The sequence below is a fragment of the Procambarus clarkii genome, chromosome 3, assembly GCF_040958095.1.
Source record: "Procambarus clarkii isolate CNS0578487 chromosome 3, FALCON_Pclarkii_2.0, whole genome shotgun sequence".
Lineage (NCBI taxonomy): Eukaryota > Metazoa > Arthropoda > Malacostraca > Decapoda > Cambaridae > Procambarus > Procambarus clarkii.
In genome coordinates, this window is record NC_091152.1 from 11896513 (window position 1) to 11921743 (window position 25231).

A 25231-nucleotide genomic window follows, 5' to 3' on the forward strand; every position below is an offset into this window, starting at 1 on the left:
CAAAGGCAGTCATCATCAAAGGTCACCAGCCGTCTTCACTGGAAACACTTTATACCATTCTGGTGGAAACGAGTCCACACATATTCATAATTTCTATATGACGCACAAGTATTCTCAGCTCCTGAGCCATTGAGATGCTTGTCCAGAAAATTTACCATTATATCTCATCAACATGCCTGACATTTTGCTGAAAAATCAACTCATAGTAGCAGGTATAGGCCTCCTGATATCCTCCATTAATATGAAAATGAATACTCTATAATATGCAGGCATTTACCAATATCCTTAAAATTTATAGGGGCTAAGTATTAGCAATATACTAGAGAGTGTATCTTATGATAGTCCAAGGCCTTTATAAACATACCTCAAAAATGGATTGGAAGTTTCAAACGAATACAACACGTTACTGAACGACACCATATTACACGAATTGACCAAAAGACACTTAAATTGGTCCCAAAACGACTAGATTTCATACTGCCTTGAAACTAACCATTGTAGATTACACTCTCTTTTAGGCAATTGTATTAATAAATTATAAGCAATAAATAAATAAATGATAATAAATTATATGCTACGCAGTTTCTAAACGTGATGTACTAAAACTATTCTTTAAGTATTTTTCTCTTATTTCTTTGGTGTGGCTATCTCCTTACAATCCTTAATAATATCCCTGTTGTACTCATTTATTGTCATCTTGTTTACAATGTAAAGAATTTTCTTTTGAAACATTCTGAGATGCTACATTAAGCATGACACAAATCCTAATCTCAATTTTAAACAAGATGCCAACATGAGCAAGGCAATAGGGCCTATGTAATATTACAATGGCGCAGACTGATTACATTAGCCTGCTGTGGGAAAGATTGTTTTTTCCTATTACACCATACAGTACTTCTAAATCATCTATACTCGTATTCAGAATTTCAGTCATTATCATCATGCTGATGATGATAATTATATTATAGTAAGAAAATCATATTCTTACTATGTTTATAGAACATACTCCTTGATCCCAGTCTTAGTTTTATGGCACTGGAACTTTGCTGTTAGTTACAATCCATCTATCAAAAGCAGACAGTCTAGTAAACATCCAAATAAATGCAGTCTCTTCCACACAGCAGCCTTAACATAATGCAGCGTGACTGTGGTGCGTATGTACATATTGGACTAGATATGCTATGTCAGAGAAACAGCTTCATTCTTTCAGAAATCAGTAATTCTTACTCCTAAACCACAAGGGTGTATAACATGTAAATATATGAAACAAATAAAATAGACCAGGTAATGGAGAAATCATCTTGAACTCTCTTGGCACATTTCTGTCAATGGTTCAAAAGTTATGTGGATGACATACAGTATATTAAAAATGGGAGGGGTAAGGGAATTATGTTCCCCAAGAAGGTGGTTAAAACAATAATAATGACTAGATGGAATGTCTGAGATCATAGATGAAAGATCGCTGCAAAAATTGTAATCTTTTTAAAAAAATAACAAGTACACCTTGACTAGAAAATAATGCCACTTTGATCTGACAAACATACAGATGTCTAAAAATCTAAGCCACAAAGAAATGCACAAATCTTATTAAACCATTGGATACAAATGATTTAAAAATATATCATGATATAAAATTGACTGGAGATAAGCGTTGGTACCCTTAGTCTAGTGAATATGCTATCCACTGTACATATGATCAAATGCAGGGTCAATAGTCCTACCAAGTTACCTTCAGCATATATACACTGTGTCTTTATGAGACTTCCTCTATACTTGAAAGCTATCTAGCGCTTTAATCTATATATCTATAGGCATCTACAGGTATAGAGAAGCTAATCCTCTAGTTTGACACTAGACTAGGGGCCTCTAAACCCTTTGAGGCCATCACTTTGGTTGTCCAACTGTGGAGCTGGGAAGAGACCTTAGCGCCCTGGTCTGGTAGGTTGGGTCGTGCCCCGCCCGGCCACACGGCACGCAAAATGGCGTGAGGAGCACCAGTGCACGTGGCATCACTGCTACAGCGGCCCAGTTTGAAGCTAAGCACTTGTGGACAGTACACCCACAGACTACCAGGTAAAAACATGGGCATTTACTGAGCCATAAGACGACAGCCAAGGGGGTGGCAGCTGCGTGGGCGCCCGGGCACAGCGCAGGGCGTGAGGCAACAGACACGAGACACGCAACACTTAGTACCCTGAAGGAGCAACCCGTCAGCGGGGCGGGTTAGGACACATCCGGTGCTGGGAGATCCACATCACCCGGCCAACTCGCACAAAATGGCGCAGAGCTGATAGAGCACGTCTTAAGTATACTACTATTCTTAACAATATGATATAGTTGAAATATTATGATACGTAATATAACTTTAACAGAAGGCTTATTAATATTAAAAATATTGTTTCCATACTCTCAGTAATAACATGGCTATCAACATGTGAGAGGAGAGGGACCTTTAGTCCCAAATCCTTTTTTTTTTTTTTTTTTGGTACCGTGCAATAACTCGGTACAGCATATATACAGTTTGTGTACACAGTAGCACAGGCCTCAATTGTGGACTTCCTTCAACCTCTTGAAAAAAATTATCTTTTTTTTTAGTAACCGTCTCTTGCCACCTCTGAGGCCTCCCGCAGCCTGTGTAGCAACTCAAGCTCTCTGGACTCGTATATGTAGCACTTGTAGTATAGAAATATGGGAATAATGTTCATCTTGCAGAGGAAGTTATATTTTTCAAGTATTTTCTTCACTACTTTTACTTACAACCTAGGCTTTGGATTCCTAATACTTCATACAAATGTCATATTCAAGCTATGATAAACACAGAGCCATCTTCTTCAAGAACAGCTTCACAATCAGATACCTCTGTGGAAAAAATTATGAGGTAATTTTAATTACAGTAAATGTTGTCATATATTTATATGTACATATACAAAGTGAATAAAACAGTCACTAACATTATTAAATATTTTGGTTGGTAAATAAAAATCTTTGGAAATCACTTGCCTCTCCTGACAACTTTCATCACATAACTCCCCCAACAACTTCCATTACTGACACCACCTGCCTCTCCTGACAACTTCCATCACATAACTCCCCCAACAACTTCCATTACTGACACCACCTGCCTCTCCTGACAACTTCCATCACATAACTCCCCCAACAACTTCCATTACTGACACCACCTGCCTCTCCTGACAACTTCCATCACATAACTCCCCCAACAACTTCCATTACTGACACCACCTGCCTCTCCTGACAACTTCCATCACATAACTCCCCCAACAACTTTAATTACTGACACCACCTGCCTCCCCAGACAACAACAACTTCCACCACTGACATCACCTGCTTCCCATGAGAATAATTTCCACCACCTGGCCCATGATACTAAACCGCAACGACTGACAATAAAGGTCAGTAGTGCCTCCTGTACCACTGATACCAACTCTCACCAATGACACCACCTGCCTCCCCTGACACCATTTTATCATCCTTTAACCCCTTCTCCTCATAGAAAATGGGTAAGCAAAATAAAACACTGTACAACTTTTTACACTCTGGTGAATCATAGTTGATGACAACTCGGTGATGACCCATAATGACCTTTGATGCTCGGTCTCGGGGACCTCTTGGACGAACAATCCTTGCCTAATCGAACATTTGTATGTTCCGTTGAACATTTAGTACAGAATGGAATTAGTTCGGACGATCAGGAAATTCGTTAGAGCGAGGTTCGCTAGAGTGAGGATGCACTGTATTGGGTATCTATTTGCATGGCATATTTGCAGTGATTTTGTCAAGACTCTGGAAATACCAAAGATTTTATTGCAGGCACCTTAGAATTGCAAATAATGAGCTTTTGAGTGTAAATAACACAAGAGTGTGAGAGTGGAGTGTATGTAGAAATTTTAATTAAAATATTCATAGAGGCGAAAGGAGTGTTGCCATTTATTTTTGCCACATCACCAGGGAAGCAAGTTGTATTTAACACAAATAATCAGAAAGTCAGAGAGTCAAAACAAACCTCTGTTGGCTTCAATAGAGACTGAAGCCTCGAAACTCACTTTTAGAACTTCCTCCAACTATGTAAATAAATGATCAAATTCTCTCAAAAGTAGTGTGAGATCTATCTCCCTACCTCCTCAACTCATTTGGGGAGATGAGGAGGGGAAAGGTAGCCCACAAACAGCTGGTGTCTCCAAGCTCAGTTCTATAGCATGGAGGGTTGCCGCTTTTCTGTGCTGGCTCTGGTATTCTGCTTGTTCAGTTAAATAATTACCTAATTGTAGTTACCTAAATGCAGTTACAGGATGACAGCTATGCTTGTGGTGTCCTGTCTTCCCAGTGCTTTATGTCATATAACACTTTAAAACTACTGACAGTTTTGGCTTTCACCACCGTCTCACTTAACTTGTTCCAACCGTCTACCACTCTGCAAACGTGAACTTTCTAATTTTGTTGACAGCTTTGTTTAGTTAATTTGAACCAATGCCCACTTGTTCTTATAGTTCCAGTTTTAAAAATTATTATTTGTCAATTTTGTTGATTCTTGTTACTATTTTATATGCAGTGATCATATCACTTCTTATTCTTCTGTATTTTAGCTTTGGTATATTTAATGACTATAACCTCACTTCGTAGCACTTGTTTTTCAGTTTCGGAAGCCATCTAGCTGCAAGCCTTTGCATCTTTTCTAGTTTAATGATGTGCTTCTTGAGATATGGGCACCATACAACCGCTGCATATTCAAACTTTGGTCTCACAAAGGTCATGAACATTTTCTTCATTCCATCATTCATGTATTTAAAAATGATTCTAAAATTGGAAAGTGTAGCATTCGCTCCTTACAATGTTCTTTATGTGATCCTCGGGTGATACCAGACTTCTTCAATTCCACAACTATGAGTATGTTTGAATATATATTGCATTTTTCTTGTAAATTGAATATATATTGAATATAATATTGCATAAAATATAATATATATGAATATAATATTGTTTGAATATATATTGCATTCTTCTTGTCAATTCCTTCTGATGCTAGATAACATCAGAGAGTTACATTCTAGGGAAGTAATAGTGCAGGAAGCTCCTTGTAACTAATGACAAGCTGAAAGAGGATTGACTTTCATCTATGAGTTCATGACAAAAGGGTACACTAAGCAAACTTAGCCATCTTCCAGGACAGTTAAACTCAACCAATCATAGCACCTTTCTTACCATGGCATTAAAACAAGCCAAAAATCTAAATACACCAGTATTTAGTAGACAACATCCCAAAATCAGCACCAAAATCATCCATATTGCACAACTTTCACCTCCGAAGTGCAGACTTCTTACTACAACTACAACCTATGTAGATGAACCCCATACCTTGAACAATAATAAACCCTCTGTTATGACTGCAATGTGGATTTTACATTACCATTTCAAGCAACCAACTATTAATCTTCACAGATGAATTGTGTGTTCTGTACCAGACCAGGTTCAAAAACTAATATTAAATTACCAGTCAGTGAATGCACAATCTGCAGCGACTCCGGAAGAGAAATTAAGTTCATTGCAAAGTGCTCCAAAACATGCAAAGAGGTATTCTACCCCAGCCTACAGCTTGCAGCGAGTAATGTTTATACTTGCTCCAACATCTCATTACCTTAATGACAAACCTAATTAAAACTAATTATGACTACTCAAATCCTTTCCCTAATTACAGGTAACACTCTTTGCATCCTGTTGGAGGAAGCTGAGGTGTAGTCACCGAATATATGCAAGCAATATGAGAATAGCCAACAGTACAGTTTCCACAGTCAAGAATGTAGCATTTGGCGTATGCAGTTCTAATCAACCCCAAGATGCTACAGCTTCGACACAGAACAGACAGCAGACTAGGACCGCATCGAGGTACAACGCTCTCCCACATAGAGCTCCGCGACTCCGGCCTCACTCAGCTCTCTGCCCTGCTCCAAGCTCCGTCTCAACGTCTACGACACTGCTGTATCTAAGACTACTAAATAAATATGAAAACCCACTAAACACCGTGTATCTAATCTACTCAACAACGTAACATAATCGTACGTTACAAGCTCCAGCACTAACATCACTCCAGATGATACAACATATCTATACAATGGGTCTCAGCACACAATGTGGAATACTCCAGAAACAAATTACTGACGAACTAGGTAAAGCATTGCATGCCACAACATATATCACAAATGAACAAATCCCCGATAAAACATGGAAAGAGGCCTTAAAATTCATGATTACCCAAAAGTTCACAGCGAACTAGAAAGCATCATGCTTCTCAAAACACTATGGAACCATTAAAAACACACATGGGAAGCTTGGAAACATACCGGGCACCAAAATCTGCAAAACAGATATAGCAGTGACAAGACAGTAAACTAGAAGTACACAAGTACAGATACAAGACAGACATCAATGAAAACTGCATCCACGGTTAAAGTTCCAAGACAATCGGACATTTCCTCTATTGCTTCAGACATCACAGCACCAGAATCAACTTTAAACAAGAACCTATCGTGATGCATCAATGAGCAAATCTGTAGGTGAACCTATGCACCGTGTGTGCCTGGTAACACCCAAAGCATAGGTTCGAACCCTCATCACGGCTCTTACAGATTTGCTCAATAATAATAATAATAATAATAATAATAATAATAATAATAACAATAATAATAATAATAATAATAATAAAAGCACTTGCTAAATATTTCCAATCCACCAAAAAGCTGGGCAAAATTTGAACAACACACACATGACTGATACTATCCTCACTACAAACCATAGAATACACAAACAATGCAACAACAGGAACAAAAGCAAGCAATTGACGGCATCAACGCAACATCCAACCACCTCTGCAAAGTGCTCACATCAAATGTAAATCCATGAAACATCACTAAAGTCTTACCTAACTGTCAATAGTGATGCACCACTGTGACCCGTCACCCAACAACCACTAGTGCAGTCACCGAGAGGAGAAGAACCTTCAAGCAAACTGCATGTATTATCAAGAAGAAGAAGAAGACAGATGCCACCATTCCTGAAACAACCATTAGTGGAATGACAGCCAAGCTAGTGCACTACCACTTTCTGTCTGTCTGTCTGTCTGTCTGTCTGTCTGTCTGTCTGTCTGTCTGTCTGTCTGTCTGTCTGTCTGTCTGTGTCTGTCTGTCTGTCTGTCTGTCTGTCTGTCTGTCTGCCTGGCTGGCTGGCTGGCTGGCTGTCTGTCTGTCTGTCTGTCTGTCTGTCTGTCTGTCTGTCTGTCTGTCTGTCTGTCTCTCTCTCTCTCTCACCCTTTCTCTCTCACTCACAATCTAATAAAGCTCTAGGGGTGGTTCTAGATAGAAATCTGTCACCTGAGGATCACATAAAGACCAGTGTACGAGGAACCTACACTACGGTTTTTTAACTTTATAATTTCTTTAAATACATGGATAACAAAATATTAAAGAAATTGTTCACAACCTATGTGAAACCAAGATTGGAATATGTAGCAGACGTATGGTGCCATATCTCAAGAGGCACGTGAATAAATAGGAAAAGCTGGAATGACATGTAGCTAAATGGGTTCTAGAATTAAAAAACAACAGCTATAAAGAAAGGTTAGAGGTGTTAAAAATACCAAAGCAAGAAGATAGAACAAAAGGAGGTGATATGATCACTTTGTTCAAAATAGTAAAAGGAATCAACACAACAGACCAAGAAGAATGTGTAAAACTGCAACTTCAAGAACAAGAGGACATAGGTTCAAACTAAGAAAACAAAGATGATGAAAAAATTAAAAAGTTCACTTAGCAAAATACCAGTATTGAGCGTAATAAAACCAGCATTGAATGTAATGAAACACTATTTTCTGGGTGAGACCTGGAGGCTCCCCGGGGCTTACTAGCCTGATATGCTAATGTCAGATTTTGGCATCAGTCATGTGTATGGAGTTCTTATGGGCCTACCGGGGAACACGAGCCAGAACCTGGCTCCCCTCATAAAAGGCAAGGGTAGCAATGGCATATAGAAACCCCCGTGTGGTTGGAAGCATTCTATGTCTGCCATCGACCGGGTCAGGCACCCAGAAAGGTAAGCATCCCAAAACAAACCCCTTTTCTGGTGAAAATATTGCTACCAAAAGCCAAACAGGTGGACAGAACTCCACTAAAAGAAACGAGCAAACGATCATGACATCACACATCGCCGCGCCGTTGTCTGCGCAGCTATCCCCCTCCCCGGGAGAGGGAAAGGGAAGCCCCAGACCTACCTGTCGGCTATCCACCCTTAGTTCTTAGGCTGGATGTAAAAAACACGCAAAAAACTGCCGACCGGAGGGAGGGAGGGAGGGATGCCGGGGAGCCTCCGGGTCTTACCCAGAAAATGGAGTTTCATTACATTCAATGCTAGTTTTCTGGGGGAAGCCCCTTCGTCTCCCCAGAGCTAACTACCCACAGAGGAAAAAACTTAGGAACTTAGGCCCAGGGACGTTCACAAGGTAACGAGCAGCAAGGACCCTGTTCGACCACCAAAAGCCCCGCGCCCGAATGTCAGCTCACGACGTGTTGCCAAAGACGGCAGCAAGAGCAGCGAACTTACGATTGTCATGGGCACGGGGATAGACCGCAGGCTAGCTAGCCTTAATAACTCTGTGGACAACCTGGGAGGCCCACACCCGCGAACAGGGAAGAAGGGAAACCGGATCAACCCAATGCGCGTCCCTGGACACAGAATCCGTGGCGCGCAAATACAGAGTGTAACGGCGAAGAGCCGCAACCGGACACAAAACATGATGCACCCCGGGCCTAATCAACCAATCATCATCAACCCAGGGACCCCTCCGGAAAGGAGCTGTCTCATTCGTCACCAGAAAAAGGGAGATGGCTGCAAATGAAAAAAAACATCACGAAGACCAAAAGAGCAGAAACCCCTGAGCCGGAGGAGAGCATGAAGCTCACCCACCCGACCCCCAGAGACCAATGCCAACAGAAAAAGAGCCTTGGAAAAACAATCCTGAACCGAAGGGGCCACAACAAACTGAGGAGAAGAAAGATAAGAGAGCACTCTGTCCAATGACCAGGACGGCTCAGGTGGCACATGAGCAGGCCGGAGATGAAACAATGCCCGAGACAGTTTGCAAAATGGTGCAGAAGTAACATCAATACCGAAAGCAAGCTGAAGCGACTCCGCCAGTGCCGCATGATATGAGGCGACAGTGTTAGGCATAAGGTGACGGTCCTGGAACAACCAAGAGAGAAAGGACAACACCACCTTAACAGAAAGCGAAGCACAACGACGAAGACGCAAGAAGAAATGGAAGGACCGCCAGGAAACTTCGTACTGTGGCCGAGATGAAAAACCGTAGGTGGGACACTAGCAAGGAAGCCACCTAATCACCACAGAGATGATGATAATTTGAGTCAAAAACTCCGTACTCAAAAACTGGAGGAGAAGTCTGTTGGAAGACGCGGAGTAGCAGGAAAACCTCCGGGTTCGGACATCGGGCAAGCAGTGCCTGAAACCATGGCTGGGCTGGCTACCACGGGGCCAAGAAGACTACTCTCTCCTGGTAGGTCTCCAAGCAAGTCAGGACCTGGAGCAACAGCTGAACCGGGGGAAAGAGGAACAGGAACCCCCACCTCACCCAGTCCTGCCAAAAGGCATCTACGCCGATGCCCTCGCAATCCGGAAGGGCGCCACGTACTGAGGAAGGCGCCGCTACCACGCCGACGCGAAGAGGTCAACCTCGGGGCACCCGAACATCTGGCAGAGCCAATGGAAGGAGTCGGCATCGACCGTCCATTCTGTGGAGAGGGGGAACGAAACAGGACAGGCCGTCAGCCAAGACGTTGGACACTCCCCGCACGTAAACTGCCAGGAGAGCCAAACCCTAAGAACTCAGCAGACGAGTCACTCGAAGCAACCAGCACCAAAGAGCCAGAAACTGCATCGAACACCCCCAGAATGAACCACAGGTCCGCACAGTCCCGTTTCAGCAGTGGAGACAGATGGGAAACCCATCTGAGGGAAGACGTTGTATCGACGATGCCCAAGCGAACCCACTCCAAGACGACTCGATGGAGCGCAGGAGAGAAAGCCTGCCCTGTCAGCCCTGAACCCCCCGAAGGGGAGGAGGGACCACCCAACGCCACCGCAAGTTGAAGGAAACGACCCGAAACGCCCACAAGTTGTGGAACCAGGCATGAGCAAACAGCACAAGCCTCCCCCTCCATTGCCCCATCAATGGGGCAAACCGCGAAACGGCCGGTGCCCCTTACGAGACCCAGAACCCCAAACAGGGTGAACACGGCACCGACCAGCCAAAGGCTATTTTGAGATTTATTTTTATTTTGAGATGATTTTGGGGCTTTTTTAGTGTCCCCGTGGCCTGGTCTTCGACCAGGCCTCCACCCCCAGGAAGTAGCCCGTGACAGCTGACTAACACCCAGGTACCTATTTTACTGCCAGGTAACAGGGGCATAGGGTGAAAGAAACTCTGCCCATTGTTTCTCGCCGGCGCCTGGGATCGAACCCAGGACCACAGGATCAAAAGTCCAGCGTGCTGTCCGCTCGGCCGACCGGCTCCTTTGGAAGGCGGGTCCGAAGGCGGAGCCAAACCCGAACCTGGAACCAGTAGCTTACCACGACAAGAGGAACCCCGAGCCCTGGCACGACCCCTCCAGGATGGATCCTCCCGGGACCCCCGGAGAATCAACAAGTCAGACATCGAACGGCAACTGGCCAAAGCAGCCTGAATATACTGCGCCACTGCCGCTGGAGCAAAAAGCAGTGGACAAAAGGGGTGAAGACAACCTAAGAGCCAGAGGCCCAGGCCGATTCCAAAGAGGAGGCAAGCACCACCTGTCGACATGCGAGCCAGGAAGCATAAAACTGAACAACCGCATCCCGCAAGATCGATGCAAACAGTTTCAACAAGACAGCTGACGAGCGAGCAGCCGAGCCCAAGGCATCGGACCCCAGAACAGATCCAAGCTCCCCCACGTCCTTCCCAAGCCAGTCTGAAGACAGATCCAGAAGGGAAAAGAAGTGCAAGGCTGAAGTTAAGAGGCCCCTGGCATGCAAATCCTCGGCCACCTGCGCAGCCGAAAGGGAGGGAACCTGCACATGGAGCTGCAGAACACTAACATCCCGGGATAGGGAAGGAGCAAACAAGCACTCATTGAGGTGCTCAAGGTTGCCCCCTAGAAAAACCTGAACCACAGGAGAAACCTCGCACCACTCAAGCATGCAGGAACGACAGAAGGAATGCCAGGCCTCCAAAGCAAAGACAGGACAGTCCGCCAGCCAGGACGACTCTGGAACCTCGTAACGGACCCAGAAAAAGAACAAAGTCCCAAACCTGAAAGACGATGGATCCATCACTCAGGCGTAATCCGGGTTACGCAGGAGGTAAGCCGCAAGGGCCTCCCGCACCGCAGCCGGTTGGATGCGGGAAGCCGAAAACCTCCAGAAAGACGAAACCAACGCCCCCGAGGGGACACAGAACCGAACCCGGGGAGGGGCAGACACCAAATCCAAGTCGTACGAGGAGGAGGAAAAGACATACTATCCCACACCTTGCAGCCCCGCTCTGAGGGTAGAAAAACCCAGGCGGGGTCAAGTGGGGTCCAAGGCCCCCAAGTCAGCCCCTCCCCAGCCCCAAGATCCCCTTCCTCAGGACTCGGAGCCGAGTCGTCCCCCAGAGCACTGGCCCCCAAAGAAAAGGCCGGTGCGGCCGAGTAAGCCAAACAGAAGGGGGCTCACTGGTCAGACCCAGAGGCTTCGGCAGGGAGATCGGACTCAAAGGCCTCAGTCACCACACCAGAAAGGGCATCCCCCGAGACCGCCCGAGACTCGAGACCATCTAAGCCCTGCCCCGACTCCGAAACCCTCAGACGTTTCAGAGCAAGGAAGGGTGTTGGGGGGACCTGAACGAACCACAGAAGTGGAAGGACAAGAGGGCGCGGAATGAACCAAGGTCGAATCGATCCCAACCCCCAAGTCCGAGTCCCTATAAGCAAAACGGGCCAGCCTCAGGGCATCTGGGTGAGCAACCAACCTAGCACGTTGCAACAACCTAAAACGTGCATGCAACGCCTGTACCCGCATAAGATCATCAGTGGACTGGGTAAATTGAGTCACCAGTAAGCAGCAGTACTCACAGGACTCAGGGTCGAAAGTGTCACCAAACCAACAGGCAGCGTGACGGAGGCAAAAACCGTGAGGGTCACCCTGAGTCAAGAGAACCGAGCAACCCTCAAACTCTCATGAAGTGAGGGGGGGGCCTCCTGGGACACATCCTTTGGACCCACGCACCCTCTTGGGGATTCCCAGGGTCCTTGCTATAATAGGCTTACTATAATAGGACTCGTGCCCAGGTAAGCCCAGGCAGGGTACTGCTAACTGGCGCCCAAAACTAACAAATAACTTTCTAAAACTGAACCCCCAGAGACGTGTACACTCACGGGGACCTAGCAGGGTCCCCGAATTAATAGTGCACAGGCAGACCCAATGAGGGCAAAGCAAGGAAGACCTCCCCACAAGGCATTAACAAAAAGAAAAAGAAAACCCCGCAAGAGGACAACGCACCCCAAGGAACAGAGCCGGCCACTGTGAATGGTGACAACTAGCTGCGCAACACCCTGCACCCCACCAGTGCAAACTGCCTCTTACCCTAAGGTAAACAAGGAAGACAAAACACTCAAGCACCCAAAGGGCAGCCGAAAAACCGAGCATATAGAATACAGAATGCTTCCAACCACACGGGGGTTTCTATAGGCTCCCCTTGCCTCTTTTGAGGGAGCCAGGTTCTGGCTCGTGGTTTCCGGTAGGCCCATAAGAACTTCATACACATGACTGATGTCAAAGTCTGACATTAGCATATCAGCCTAGTAAGCTCCAGGGAGCCAAAGGGGCTCCCCCCCCCCCCTAGAAAACACTATTTCCTGGGTAAGCCCCAGAGGCTCCCTGAAGCTATCTGAACTAATATGCACTATATACAGTGCATCCTTGCTCTATCGAACCCCACTCTATCGAATTCCCGGGAGATCTGAACAAATTTTATTCAGTACTAAATGTTCAGTGGTACATTCAAATGTATGGTAGTTGCAATGGTGGAAGTGGTCAGAGAAGGCAGGGAGTGAATGTTGGGTCAGGGTAGGCTGGTGGTGTCAGTGGTGAGCTCTGGTCCGAGTTTTCAGCTAATTGGCAACACATGGCTGGCACCGGCTGCCGCCTCGATGCTTCACTTACTGTCTGTTTTTCAACAAATTAGCCGAGAAAAAGTTACTATTTCAGTTGTTTGTAACACATCGCTCTGTCATATTCCATAATCAAAATGAAGAATTCATAATAAATGGTGGTGTCAGTGGTGAGGGGATTTATTAGGGGGGGGGGGAAGCATCAGGGAAGGAAGGGTGAATCGAGACACCTCCTCCAGGTCTGCTGGTCTGAGTGATCAGCTGACTCAGAAACCATGTGGGCGCCTCAATACTAAACTCACTCGCTGCATTTCACAAAATTAGGAGAGAAAATTTTACCATTTTAATGGCTTGTAACACATCGCTCTATCACATTTCATAGTCAAAATGAAGAATTCTTAACCACCTTGCTGTGCCGAGTTTATTGTGAAATTCCCCCTGTGCGCATGAAATAAAGTGTTCCCCAAATTTATTTTTTCTTCGTAAAATAATAAATTCCCTTCCCTGAACATGTCTATGTAAAAATAAATACCAAATTCCACTTACTTTGGCTGTGGGGACGTGAACAAGATGCGCTGTGATGTCATCCGGCCTGGTCGCCCGTGCATGACTCGCCCAGACACAGTCGCGCGGGCCATTCAAGCTCCGGGTGTTGCCACATATATATTTTCAATTATCTGTTCTATACATTTCCAATGCGGCTTTATTTGTTTATCATCATATAGGATGCATATTTGTGTCCTTTACAATTTGTATACAGTAGAATGTTCATACTGTTCCATGGAACTGTCATACATGTGTCAGTAATGTGTCCACAATAAATGTTTATTGTCGCAATATTACTTGTTAAAAATTTACTAAAATTACAATATGTACAGTTTCACACATTATTTACACAGTAACACACTGTATTACACACTCTGTACTTTGGAAGTGAGAAATAATCAACGAAGTAGTCCATGGTACACAGCGCGACTTCGCTCTCAGTGCACCAGGTACAGATAAATTTTTGCTTCCTGTTTCTTCATTATGTGTGCTTGCAAATAACGCACTCACGTACACCCTTGGCTTTAGCACTTGTAGGTGGTATGTAGCCAAGCTTGTAAAGCGTAAGGTAGTATTGAAAAGATTATAGGAAAAGATAAATTTGTAAGGTAGTCTTGAAAAAGATTGCTTTGTATGGTCCCACAAAGGAAGAGATTCAGCTTGCCTCAAAGAGTGTCCGTCAGTCAAAAAGAGATTCAGCTAGCCTTAAAGAGTGTCCGTCACTCAGGAAGATATTCAGGTGTTCTTGAAAATATCTATGGAAAACACCACCATGGAAGCAGCTAACACTGTTCATCTATGCTACTTGTATGCATAAGCACTGAATGCAGAAAATGATTCATCTATGTATCATCTAAATAAATTGCAGATAGCATAGTACCTTAGGAGCAAGGGTGATGCTCAGAGCTACAACTGGATATGCTCGCTGTATCGTCCTCATAGGTGCTGTATCACTTGCATCCGACCTTTGTGTTAGGTCCATATTGCACCTAGCTTCACCAATATTATGACCCTTATGTTCTTCAAACAATAAGGTTGGAATTTCACAGACAGAGCACGCTCTTTCAACACCGCGTCAGACAGGTGTTTGGTAGCCAGAGGCACATGCGACACCCATGGTTGCTCACTCAGTACTAACCCAGCCAGCAGCCCTAGGGCATTCTGGGAATTTTTTCCAAGATGGCTGCCTCTCATTGGAGGTCCTAAGAGTCCATTTCATACACACAACCAACCTTGCACACATTTAGAATGGGTACGGAAAAATCAAAAAGAGTTTTCTTGGTTGCCGCAGTTTCCAGCCGACCAAGAATACTTGGTTGGCGCAGTTAAGTGGTTAATAAATGGTGGTGTCAGTGGTGAGATGTATTATGGGTGGGAGGGATGGGTGGGTGGGAGGGCAGCCAGCCTCTACCCATCAACATTTGTTCTCATTAATATGTACTGTACTTATACATACATTACTTTGTGTATTCCTTATTTATAGTAACCCTTAAACTGCACAACACATTATATGATGTGGTGAGTAACTGCCACGGAATTGCGCACCACATCATATGATGTGTGGGGATTCCATGCAAGATTTAAAAGTCCCGCGGCTACACGGAGTTTACAACATTCAGCTTCCTTAGGGCTCTTATAAACCTAGACAAGAGACTCAACTTCAGTACCCACATACAACACATAACTAAGAAAGTCTCTAAAACAGTTGGTATACTCTCCAAAATCAGATATTATGTACCTAACTCTGCTCTCATCTCTCTATATTATGCACTAGTCTATCCCTATCCTAATTATGGTATCTGTGCATGGGGTTAACCACTGCAAACCACCTCAAGTCCATCATCACCCAGCAAAAATCTGCTATCAAAATAATAACAAATTCTGCTTTCAAACAACACTCAGCTCCCTTGTTTAACTCCCTAAACATGCTAAACATAATCTCACTCTACAAATGGAGAGCTGTCAATGATGTATGGTGTCTATTAATCTTGTTTAAATTACCAATCAACCTGTCAATGTAATCAATCAGAGCTTTAATATACCAATGTGCTTTAATATACTTACTAATCTCTCTCATCTCATTTTTTTTTCTTGCAATGTATTTGTTATCATTTTATTAATTCTGATAGAATTTACCTACTTAAAATTATCTATTAGATTAAGGATCTGCCCGAAACGCTGCTGGTACTAGTGGCTTTACAAGATTGTAAATACTATGCTATGTATTCTCACAAACCCAATGTACCTTCTTGTATATAAATAAATAAATAAATAAATAAATAAATAAACAAACAGATGCCATTAAAAAAAAAATCGTGGGCAACATGCCCGGGTGTAATTACCTAAGTGTAGTTACAGGATGAGAGCTACGCTCGTGGCGTCCCGTCTTCCCAGCACTCTTTGTCATATAACGCTTTGAAACTACTGACGGTCTTGGCCTCCACCACCTTCTCACTTAACTTGTTCCAACCGTCTACCACTCTATTTGCGAAGGTGAATTTTCTTATATTTCTTCGGCATCTGTGTTTAGCTAGTTTAAATCTATGACCTCTTGTTCTTGAAGTGCCAGGTCTCAGGAAATCTTCCCTGTCGATTTTATCAATTCCTGTTACTATTTTGTACGTAGTGATCATATCACCTCTTTTTCTTCTGTCTTCTAGTTTTGGCATGTTTAATGCTTCTAACCTCTCCTCGTAGCTCTTGCCCTTCAGTTCTGGGAGCCACTTAGTAGCATGTCTTTGCACCTTTTCCAGTTTGTTGATGTGCTTCTTAAGATATGGGCACCACACAACAGCTGCATATTCTAGCTTTGGCCTAACAAAAGTCGTAAACAATTTCTTTAGTATTTCTCCATCCATGTATTTAAAAGCAATTCTAAAGTTAGAAAGTGTAGCATAGGCTCCTCGCACAATGTTCTTAATGTGGTCCTCAGGTGACATTTTTCTATCTAAAACCACCCCTAGATCTCTTTCTTTGTCAGAATACTTTAAAGATTTCTCACATAATATATAGGTTGTGTGGGGTCTATGTTCTCCTATTCCACATTCCATAACATGACATTTATTAACATTAAATTCCATTTGCCAAGTGGTGCTCCATATACTTATTTTGTCCAGGTCTTCTTGAAGGGCATGACAATCATCTAAATTTCTTATCCTTCCTATTATCTTAGCATCATCAGCAAACATGTTCATATAATTCTGTATACCAACTGGTAGATCATTTATGTAGACAATAAACATCACTGGTGCAAGAACTGAACCCTGTGGTACTCCACTTGTGACACTTCTCCATTCAGATACATTGCCTCTGATTACTGCCCTCATTTTTCTATCAGTCAGAAAATTTTTCATCCATGATAGAAGCTTACCTGTCACCCCTCCAATACGTTCCAGTTTCCAGAACAACCTCTTATGTGGAACTCTGTCGAAAGCCTTTTTTAGGTCCAGATAGATGCAATCAACCCAACCATCTCTTTCCTGTAATATCTCTGTGGCTCGATCATAGAAACTGAGTAAATTCGATACACAGGATCTTCCAGATCGAAAACCATACTGTCTGTCTGATATTATATAATTTCTCTCCAGGTGTTCTACCCATTTAGTTTTGATTAGTTTTTCCAATATTTTGACTATTACACTTGTCAATGATACAGGTCTATAATTAAGGGGGTCTTCCTTGCTGCCACTTTTGTAGATTGGAACTATGTTAGCCTTTTTCCACACATCAGCTACAGCTCCTGTACACAGGGATGCCTGAAAAATCAGTTGAAGTGGAATGCTGAGCTCAGGTGCACATTCTCTCAGAACCCATGGTGAAACTCCATCTGGACCAACTGCTTTGTTCTTACTTAGCTCCTTGAGCATTTTTCCACTTCGTCTCTAGACACCTCTATGTGCTCTATGTTGTTCTCTGGAATTCTTATTGTGTCTGGTTCCCTAAAGATTTCATTTTGTACAAACACACTTTGGAACTTTTCGTTTAGTGTTTCACACATTTCCTTTTCATCTTCCGTGAATCTATTTCCCATTTTCAACCTCTGAATATTATCCTTTACCTGCAATTTGTTGTTTATGAATTTATAGAATAGACCTGGTTCTGTTTTACATTTGTCTGCAATCCCTTTTTCAAAATTTCTTTCTGCCTCTCTCCTCACTGCCGTGTAGTTGTTTCTCGCATCTTTGTATCGCTGGTATGTTTGGGGGTTCGTCCTCTTCCTGTATTGATTCCATTTTTGTGTCTTTTGGTCTCTAGCCCTCTCATAATTTCTATTGAACCAATCCTGTTTCCTAGTTCTCCATCTCTGTTTTGGTATAAATTTGTTTGTGCCTTTATCATATATTTCACAAAACTTGACATACATCTCATTCACTTCCTTGCCTAGCATCAAGTCTGTCCAATTATACTCACTAATTTCTAAGGTCACCATAATGACCTCTCCTGAAGTCTGGTTTTTCAACTGCTTCAACCTCCTTATTTTCTTCCAGCTTATAACGCATTGCACACTTTATTCCCAAAAAGACATGGTCACTTTTACCCAAGGGAGGAAGGTACTGAATGTCAAATATCTCTTCCTCCTTCCTGGTAAATATCAAATCTAGCATGGAGGGAACGTCCCCTTCCCTCATCCTCGTAGCTTGTTTAACATGTTGATACAAGAATGTTTCCAGAATGAGGTCTACAAATTTACAGGTCCAACAGCTTCTGTTGAGTTCTGTGTGAGAGCTTCAGTGAGCCACAAAGGCTTGCGAATGCAGCATGAGCTCACAGCACTGCTGTTCAGCTTTTGACCATGGCATCGCCTAAAAAATGTAAAAATATATATGTAACTGGTATTATTTAGGGATGATAGCATTACAGAAGAGCCTGACTGCGATAAAAATGACCAGGATTCTGATAATAGCAGGATTGTTGTGATAATTTGTGCTGTGCGTAGTATGGTGGTAAGAGAAATGCTGAGGGAGGGAGGTTGGAAGCGTCGTCTGCCGAATCTGTGTACTCACCTAGATGTGCTTGGGGGGGGGGGGGTGGTTGAGCTCTGTATCTTTGATCCCACCTCTCAACTGTCAATCAACTGGTGTACAGATTCCTGAGCCTACTGGGCTCTATCATATCTACATTTGAAACTGTGTATTGAGTCTGCCTTCACCACATCACTGCCTAAGGCATTCCATCTATTAATTACTCTGACACTGAAAAAGTTCTTTCTAATGTTCCTGTGGCTCATTTGGGTACACAGTTTCACCTGTGTCCCCTTGTTCGGGTAACCCCCCCCCCCCTGTTTTAAACAATTTATCTTTATCTACTCTGTCGATTCCTCTTAGAATTTTGTAGGTAGTGATCATGTCTCCCTGAGCTCTCCTATCTTCCAGTGAAGTTAGGTTCATTTCATGCAGCCTTTCCTTGTAACTCATGCCTATTAGTTCTGGGACTAGCCTAGTGGCATACCTTTGAACTTTTTCCAGCTTAGTGCTGTGTTTGACAAGGTACGGGCTCCATGCTGGGGCCGCATACTCCAGAATTGGCCTTACATATGTGGTATACAAGGTTCTAAATGATTCCTTACACAGGTACCTGAAGGCAGTTCTGATGTTAGCCAGCCTTGCCTACGCTGCCAATGTTATTTTTTTATGTGGGCTTCAGGAGATAGGCTTGGTGTGATATTAACTCCTAGATCTTTCTCTCTGTCCGTTTCATGGAAGACTTCATCTCCCATTCAGTATCCTGTTTCTGACCTCCTGTTTCCACTGCCTAGTTTCATTAACTTACATTTGCTCGGGTTGAACTGTAGTAGCCATTTGTTGGACTATTCATTCAGTTTGTCTTAATCATTTTGTAGCCTCATACTATCTTCCTCTGACTTAATCCTCCTCATAATTTTTGCATCATCAGCAAACATTGAGATGAATGAGTCAATTCTCTCTGGTAGATCATTTGCATATATCAGAAACAGTATAGGCCCAAGAACTGAAACCTGTGGGACTCCACTGGTGACACTTCACCAATCTGAGACCTCACCACACACATTGACTCGCTGTCTTTTGTTGCTTAGGTACTCCCTTATCCAATGGAGTACCTTCCCTTTCACTCCTGTGTGGCCACCTGTTACTGTCTGCACTCACCATACCAGCTTAGTGGTTTGCTATGGTGAACACAAATGTAGATACTTATATATAACGTGTATATATAGTGTAATAACAGCAAAAGGAGTATGTTGGGAGATGCCATTTTGGTGAAGGAGGTGGTGTCACCTGCATGACTTTTCATGTTGTGTAAGGATGGCCACTATGGTCTTTGGGCACCATACCAGCTTATTTGTACAGTTATGGTGAACAAAACATGTAGATACTTATATGTAACATGTGTGTATATAGTGTAATAACACCACAAACAGTATAGTTGAAGGAGGAATGTTAGTGTGTCTGGCCTTGAACCAGTGAGGGAGGGAGGGAGGGAGCACCAGCTGTGTGTGTGTGTGTGGTGACCTCTGTCAGATACATATATATAATGTGTGTATATAGTGTAATAACACCACAAACAGTATAGCTGGAGGAGGAATTTTAGTGCATCTGGCTTTGAACCAGTGAGGGAGGGAGGGAGCACTAGCTGACTGTGAAGCAACCTCTGTCATTATCTAAACTTACCATACCAACTTAGTTGTAAAGTTAAGGTGAACAAAACATGCAGATACTTATATATCACCCCGTGTATATAGTGTAATAATAACAAAATTAATTGTTTATTGTTTTATAAACATAATAGTTGAATTACTAATATGCTCACAATACTTTTGAGTATAGCGATGGTTCACACATTTTATTATATAAATATATCACACTACACACTATTGAATAATAATACTGCAAAAACAAAAAACAAAAACAAAAAACAAAAACAATCAGAGACATTGAAATAATTCGGTAATAATATCTTTGTGGCAACTCCCGCCTGACAGCTAGGGTAGAGCAGACTGCCTCCAAAGCTTGCTCTGTTGACGCCTCACTTTTGCCAGACTTCCTCACCCTATTGCGGCCAAAATACGTCACCTACGTATTTTCACCTACAATACGACACCATCCCCAATCACCAGACTTCTCTGACACCTTCCCCCACCACCACACTTCTGACACCATCCCCAACCACCAGACTTCTGACAACAACCCCAACCACCAGATTTTTTTTTTGGGGGGGGGGGCAGGAAGAAACGTTGTTGGGGCCAGACGGATGAAACGAATTCTGCACTGGAACCAATCTGCTTCACCCTTTAATAATTTGTTCAAGTGAGGACACACTGTAGTTTGGGGTCATCAGTCACAGGCATCCTTATGCCTACTGGGGGACCACGAGCCAGAACCTGGTTCCCTCAGAGAGGCACTGGGAGCAATGGCCTATGAGCACTTTACATTTAAAGTACTGTATGTCATAATTGCCATCGACCGGGAAAGGCCACAGAAAGGTAGATGAATCAAAACAGACAACTGTCTGGTTAACTTGTGCAATCTACATCCAAAAAGATAAAAATAACTCCCCTAGAAAGAAACATAACAAGTAACATGTGTGCCTCTAGGGCTCATGCAGAAAATGGCGTTTCAATACATTTAACGCTGGTTTTCTGTGGGGAGCCCTGTCAACTCTCTGAAGCTAACTACCCAACGACAAGAAAAAGGAGGGACTTAGCCAGGAGGCAGCAGCACCGCAGGTTTAAAGACAAGAAAGAGACAGATAATCGCGACAGGAGCCCCAAAGCCACACACGACTGGGAAGGAACCGGAACGTGCATGAGGTACCTGGATGCCAAGACTCTGTTCCTACCTTCAAAACCCAACACCCGAATGTTGACCCAAGACATGTTGCTAAAAACTGCCATGAGAGCAGCATATATCTTAACAGCATGGGCATGAGGGTAGACCTCAGGCTGGCTAGACTTCATGATACTGCAGAAAACCTGAGACATGCAAGCCCTTGAACAAGGAACCAAGGAAACCAGATCCACCCATAGAGCATCCATCGGCACAGAACCAGTGACCTGCAGGTAACGGCTTAAAGCTGCCACTGGACACAACATGTGACACACCCCTGGCTTAACCAACAAAGCATCCACAACTAATGGACCCCTCTGGAAGCCAGCCGTCTCATTCTACACCAGAAAAGAAAGAGAAGGCTGCAAATGACCATCTAGACCAAATGACCAAAACCCCCAGCACTGGAGGAGAGCATAAAGCTCCCACCTCGACTGGTCCCGCCGAAAAGCATCTACCGCGAGCCTCACAGTCAAGGAATGGTGCCACATACAATGGGAGATGCTGAGACCAGGCTGATGCGAAAAGGTCCACCTCCAGCCACCCATACATCCAACAAAGCCAAGGAAGGAGGCAGAGTCGACCGTCCACTCCGTTGATAAAGGAATGAAGTGCAACAGGAAAATGACAACTAAAAACCGAAAAGAGAGGTAGAACTCTCTCTAATCCCAAGGAAACAAGCAAACGTCACACTCCACTGCCACACCACTCATCCATGCACCCTTTCCCTCCCTGCGCCGGCTACTCAGCACTCTAGTTCATTAGCTAATGTGGTCCAGGGAGGACGTTTTCTCTGGCTTTAATTTCCAAGGTAGTGTTTTGGCTTCATGGCGACCTCTGTTGTGTTGTTGTGTGTGGTGGCAAGGTGTTCCTCATCAGTGCCAGGGCTGCATGTGCTTAGGGCTCCCTTTCCTAGGCACCCTGTGAGTACTGTCCTTGCATATTAGGGTTGGGGCATCAAGGTGTTTTCCTGCCTGCCTATCTACGTGGTGGCCGGTTCCTGTTTCCTCTGGAGACGTTGAACTTTTGCAAGATTTTTCTTGCCTGGTGGGGGTCTCCCTGGTGAGGCTGTCATTCCACTTATAATATTTTGGTGGCCCTCTGCTAGGCCCCCATGACTGTACATGTCGCAGGGATTTCAGTGTCTTTATCACCCCTTGTTAGCTTCGGGTCCAAACCGGTTAGCAACACTTTACCCGGGCTTTCCATAGCAGTCAGTCTACAGGCCTTGGAAAAACCACCATCCATCTCGGTGGACCAATGGATGCGTCTTCAGAGTTCTAGCCCGCCTTGTGCAGGTTCGAAGGTTGCTGTATGCCCTTGTCTCAGGGTGACAGTCACAGAATTTCCTTTCTTTAAGGAAATTGACTGGAAAGACTTGCTGTTAGGACATGAAGTAAATGAGATGTATGCCAAGTTTTGTGAAATATATGATAAAGGCAAAAACTTTTTTATTCCAAAGCACAGATTCAGAACTAGGAAACAGGATTGGTTCGACAGAAATTGTGAGAGGGCCAGAGACCAAAAGCTACAAAAACGGAATCAATATAGGAAGAGGCCAAAACCCCAAACATATCAGCGATACAAAGATGCGAGAAACAACTACACAGCAGTGAGGAGAGAGGTGGAAAGAAATTTTATAAAGGGATTGCGGACAAATGTAAAACAGAACCAGGTCTATTCTATAAATTCATAAACAACAAATTGCAGGTAAAGGATAATATTCAGAGGTTGAAAATGGGAAATAGATTCACAGAAAATGAAAAGGAAATGTGTGAAACATTAAACGAAAAGTTCCAAAGTGTGTTTGTACAAAATGAAATCTTCAGGGAAACAGACATAATAAGAATTCCAGAGAAAAGCATAGAGCACATAGAAGTGTCTAGAGATGAAGTGGAGAAAATGCTAAAGGAGCTAAGTAAGAACAAAGCAGCTGGTCCAGATGGAGTTTCACCATGGGTTCTGAAAGAATGTGCACCTGTGCTCAGCATTCCACTTCAACTGATTTTTCAGGCATCCCTGTGTAAAGGAGTTGTAGCTGATGTGTGGAAAAAGGCTAACATAGTCCCAATCTACAAAAGTGGCAGCAGGGAAGACCCCCTCAATTATAGACCTGTATCATTGACAAGTATAATAGTCAAAATATTGGAAAAAATAATTAAAACTAAATGGGTAGAACACCTGGAGAAAAACAACATAATATCAGACAGACAGTATGGTTTTCGATCTGGAAGATCCTGTGTAACGAATTTGCTCAGTTTCTATGATCGAGCCACAGAGATTTTACAGGAAAGAGATGGTTGGGTTGACTGCATCTATCTGGACCTAAAAAAGGCTTTTGACAGAGTATCACATAAGAGGTTGTTCTGGAAACTGGAACATATTAGAGGGGTGACAGGTAAGCTTCTAGCATGGATGAAAAATTTCCTAACTGATAGAAAAATGAGGGCCATAATCAGAGGCAATGTATCGGATTGGAGGAATGTCACAAGTGGAGTACCACAGGGTTCAGTTCTTGCACCAGTAATGTTCATTGTCTACATAAATGATCAACCAGATGGAATACAGAATTATATGAACATGTTTGCTGATGATGCTAAGATAATAGGGAAGATAAGAAACCTAGAAGATTGTCATGCCCTTCAAGAAGACCTGGACAAAATAAGTATATGGAGCACCACTTGGCAAATGGAATTTAATGTGAATAAATGCCATGTTATGGAATGTGGAATAGGAGAACATAGACCTCACACAACCTATAAATTATGTGAGAAATCTTTAAAGAATTCTGACAAAGAAAGGGATCTAGGTGTGGTTCTAGATAGAAAACTGTCACCTGAGAACTACATTAAGAACATTGTGAGAGGAGCCTATGCTACACTTTCTAACTTCAGAATTGCTTTTTAATACATGGATGGCAAAATACTAAAAATTAGACCAATTTAGACCAAAGCTGGAATATGCAGCGGTTGTATGGGGCCCATATCTTAAGAAGCCCATAAACAAACTGGAAAAGGTACAAAGATATGCCATCAAGTGGCTCCCAGAACTGAAGTACAAGATCTACGAGAGGTTAAAGGTATTAAATATGCAAAAACTAGAAGATAGAAGAAACAGAGGCGATATGATCACTACGTTCAAAATAGTAACAGGAATCGATAAAGTTGATAGGGAAGAATTCCCGAGACCTGGAACTTCAAGAACAAGACGTCATAGATTTAAACTAACTAAACAAAACTCCCAGAGAAACATAAGAAAATTCTCTTTTGTAAACAGAGTGGTAGACGGTTGGAACAAGTTAGGTGAGAAGGTGGTGGAGGGCAAAACCGTCAGTTGCTTCAAAGCGTTATATGACAAAGAGTGCTGGGTAGACGGGACGCCACGAGCGTAGCTCTCATCCTGTAACTACACTTAGATAATTACATCTTTTGCCTCTGTCATGCTGCCTGTTGGGTCAACGACACTTTCGACCCAGAGTCCTGCGAGTTGTGTTCTCTGCTTGTTCTCTAGTATTATACTGATAACATTACTGATAGGGGTGCAGGCAGTATCTGTATTGCATGCTAGGTTTTGGTTGCTGCAACGCGATAGGTTGGTTTTCCACCCGGATGCCCCGCAGCTGCCCCGTTTTGGTTATAGGGACCTGGACCTGGTGGCGTTAGTCGCTTCGACTTTCGTTCA

The 25231-nt window shown here is 43.5% G+C and overlaps 1 protein-coding gene across 25 annotated transcripts in view; it reads right to left on the minus strand.

The window, feature by feature from the left end:
- The window catches only part of LOC123760896 (CUGBP Elav-like family member 4), a 1099894-nt gene that overhangs the window by 1463 nt on the left and 1073200 nt on the right, over positions 1-25231 (minus strand). For 24 of the 25 annotated variants that reach the window (XM_069329176.1, XM_069329220.1, XM_069329212.1 and 21 more), the window contains one exon: positions 1-2859. This exon is cut by the window's left edge and continues 1463 nt beyond it. The gene's annotated coding sequence lies outside the window, so the exon portion shown is untranslated. Of the gene's footprint in view, positions 2860-6931; positions 7064-25231 lie in introns of all 25 variants that reach the window. The other variant, XR_011229373.1, reaches the window with a different exon arrangement.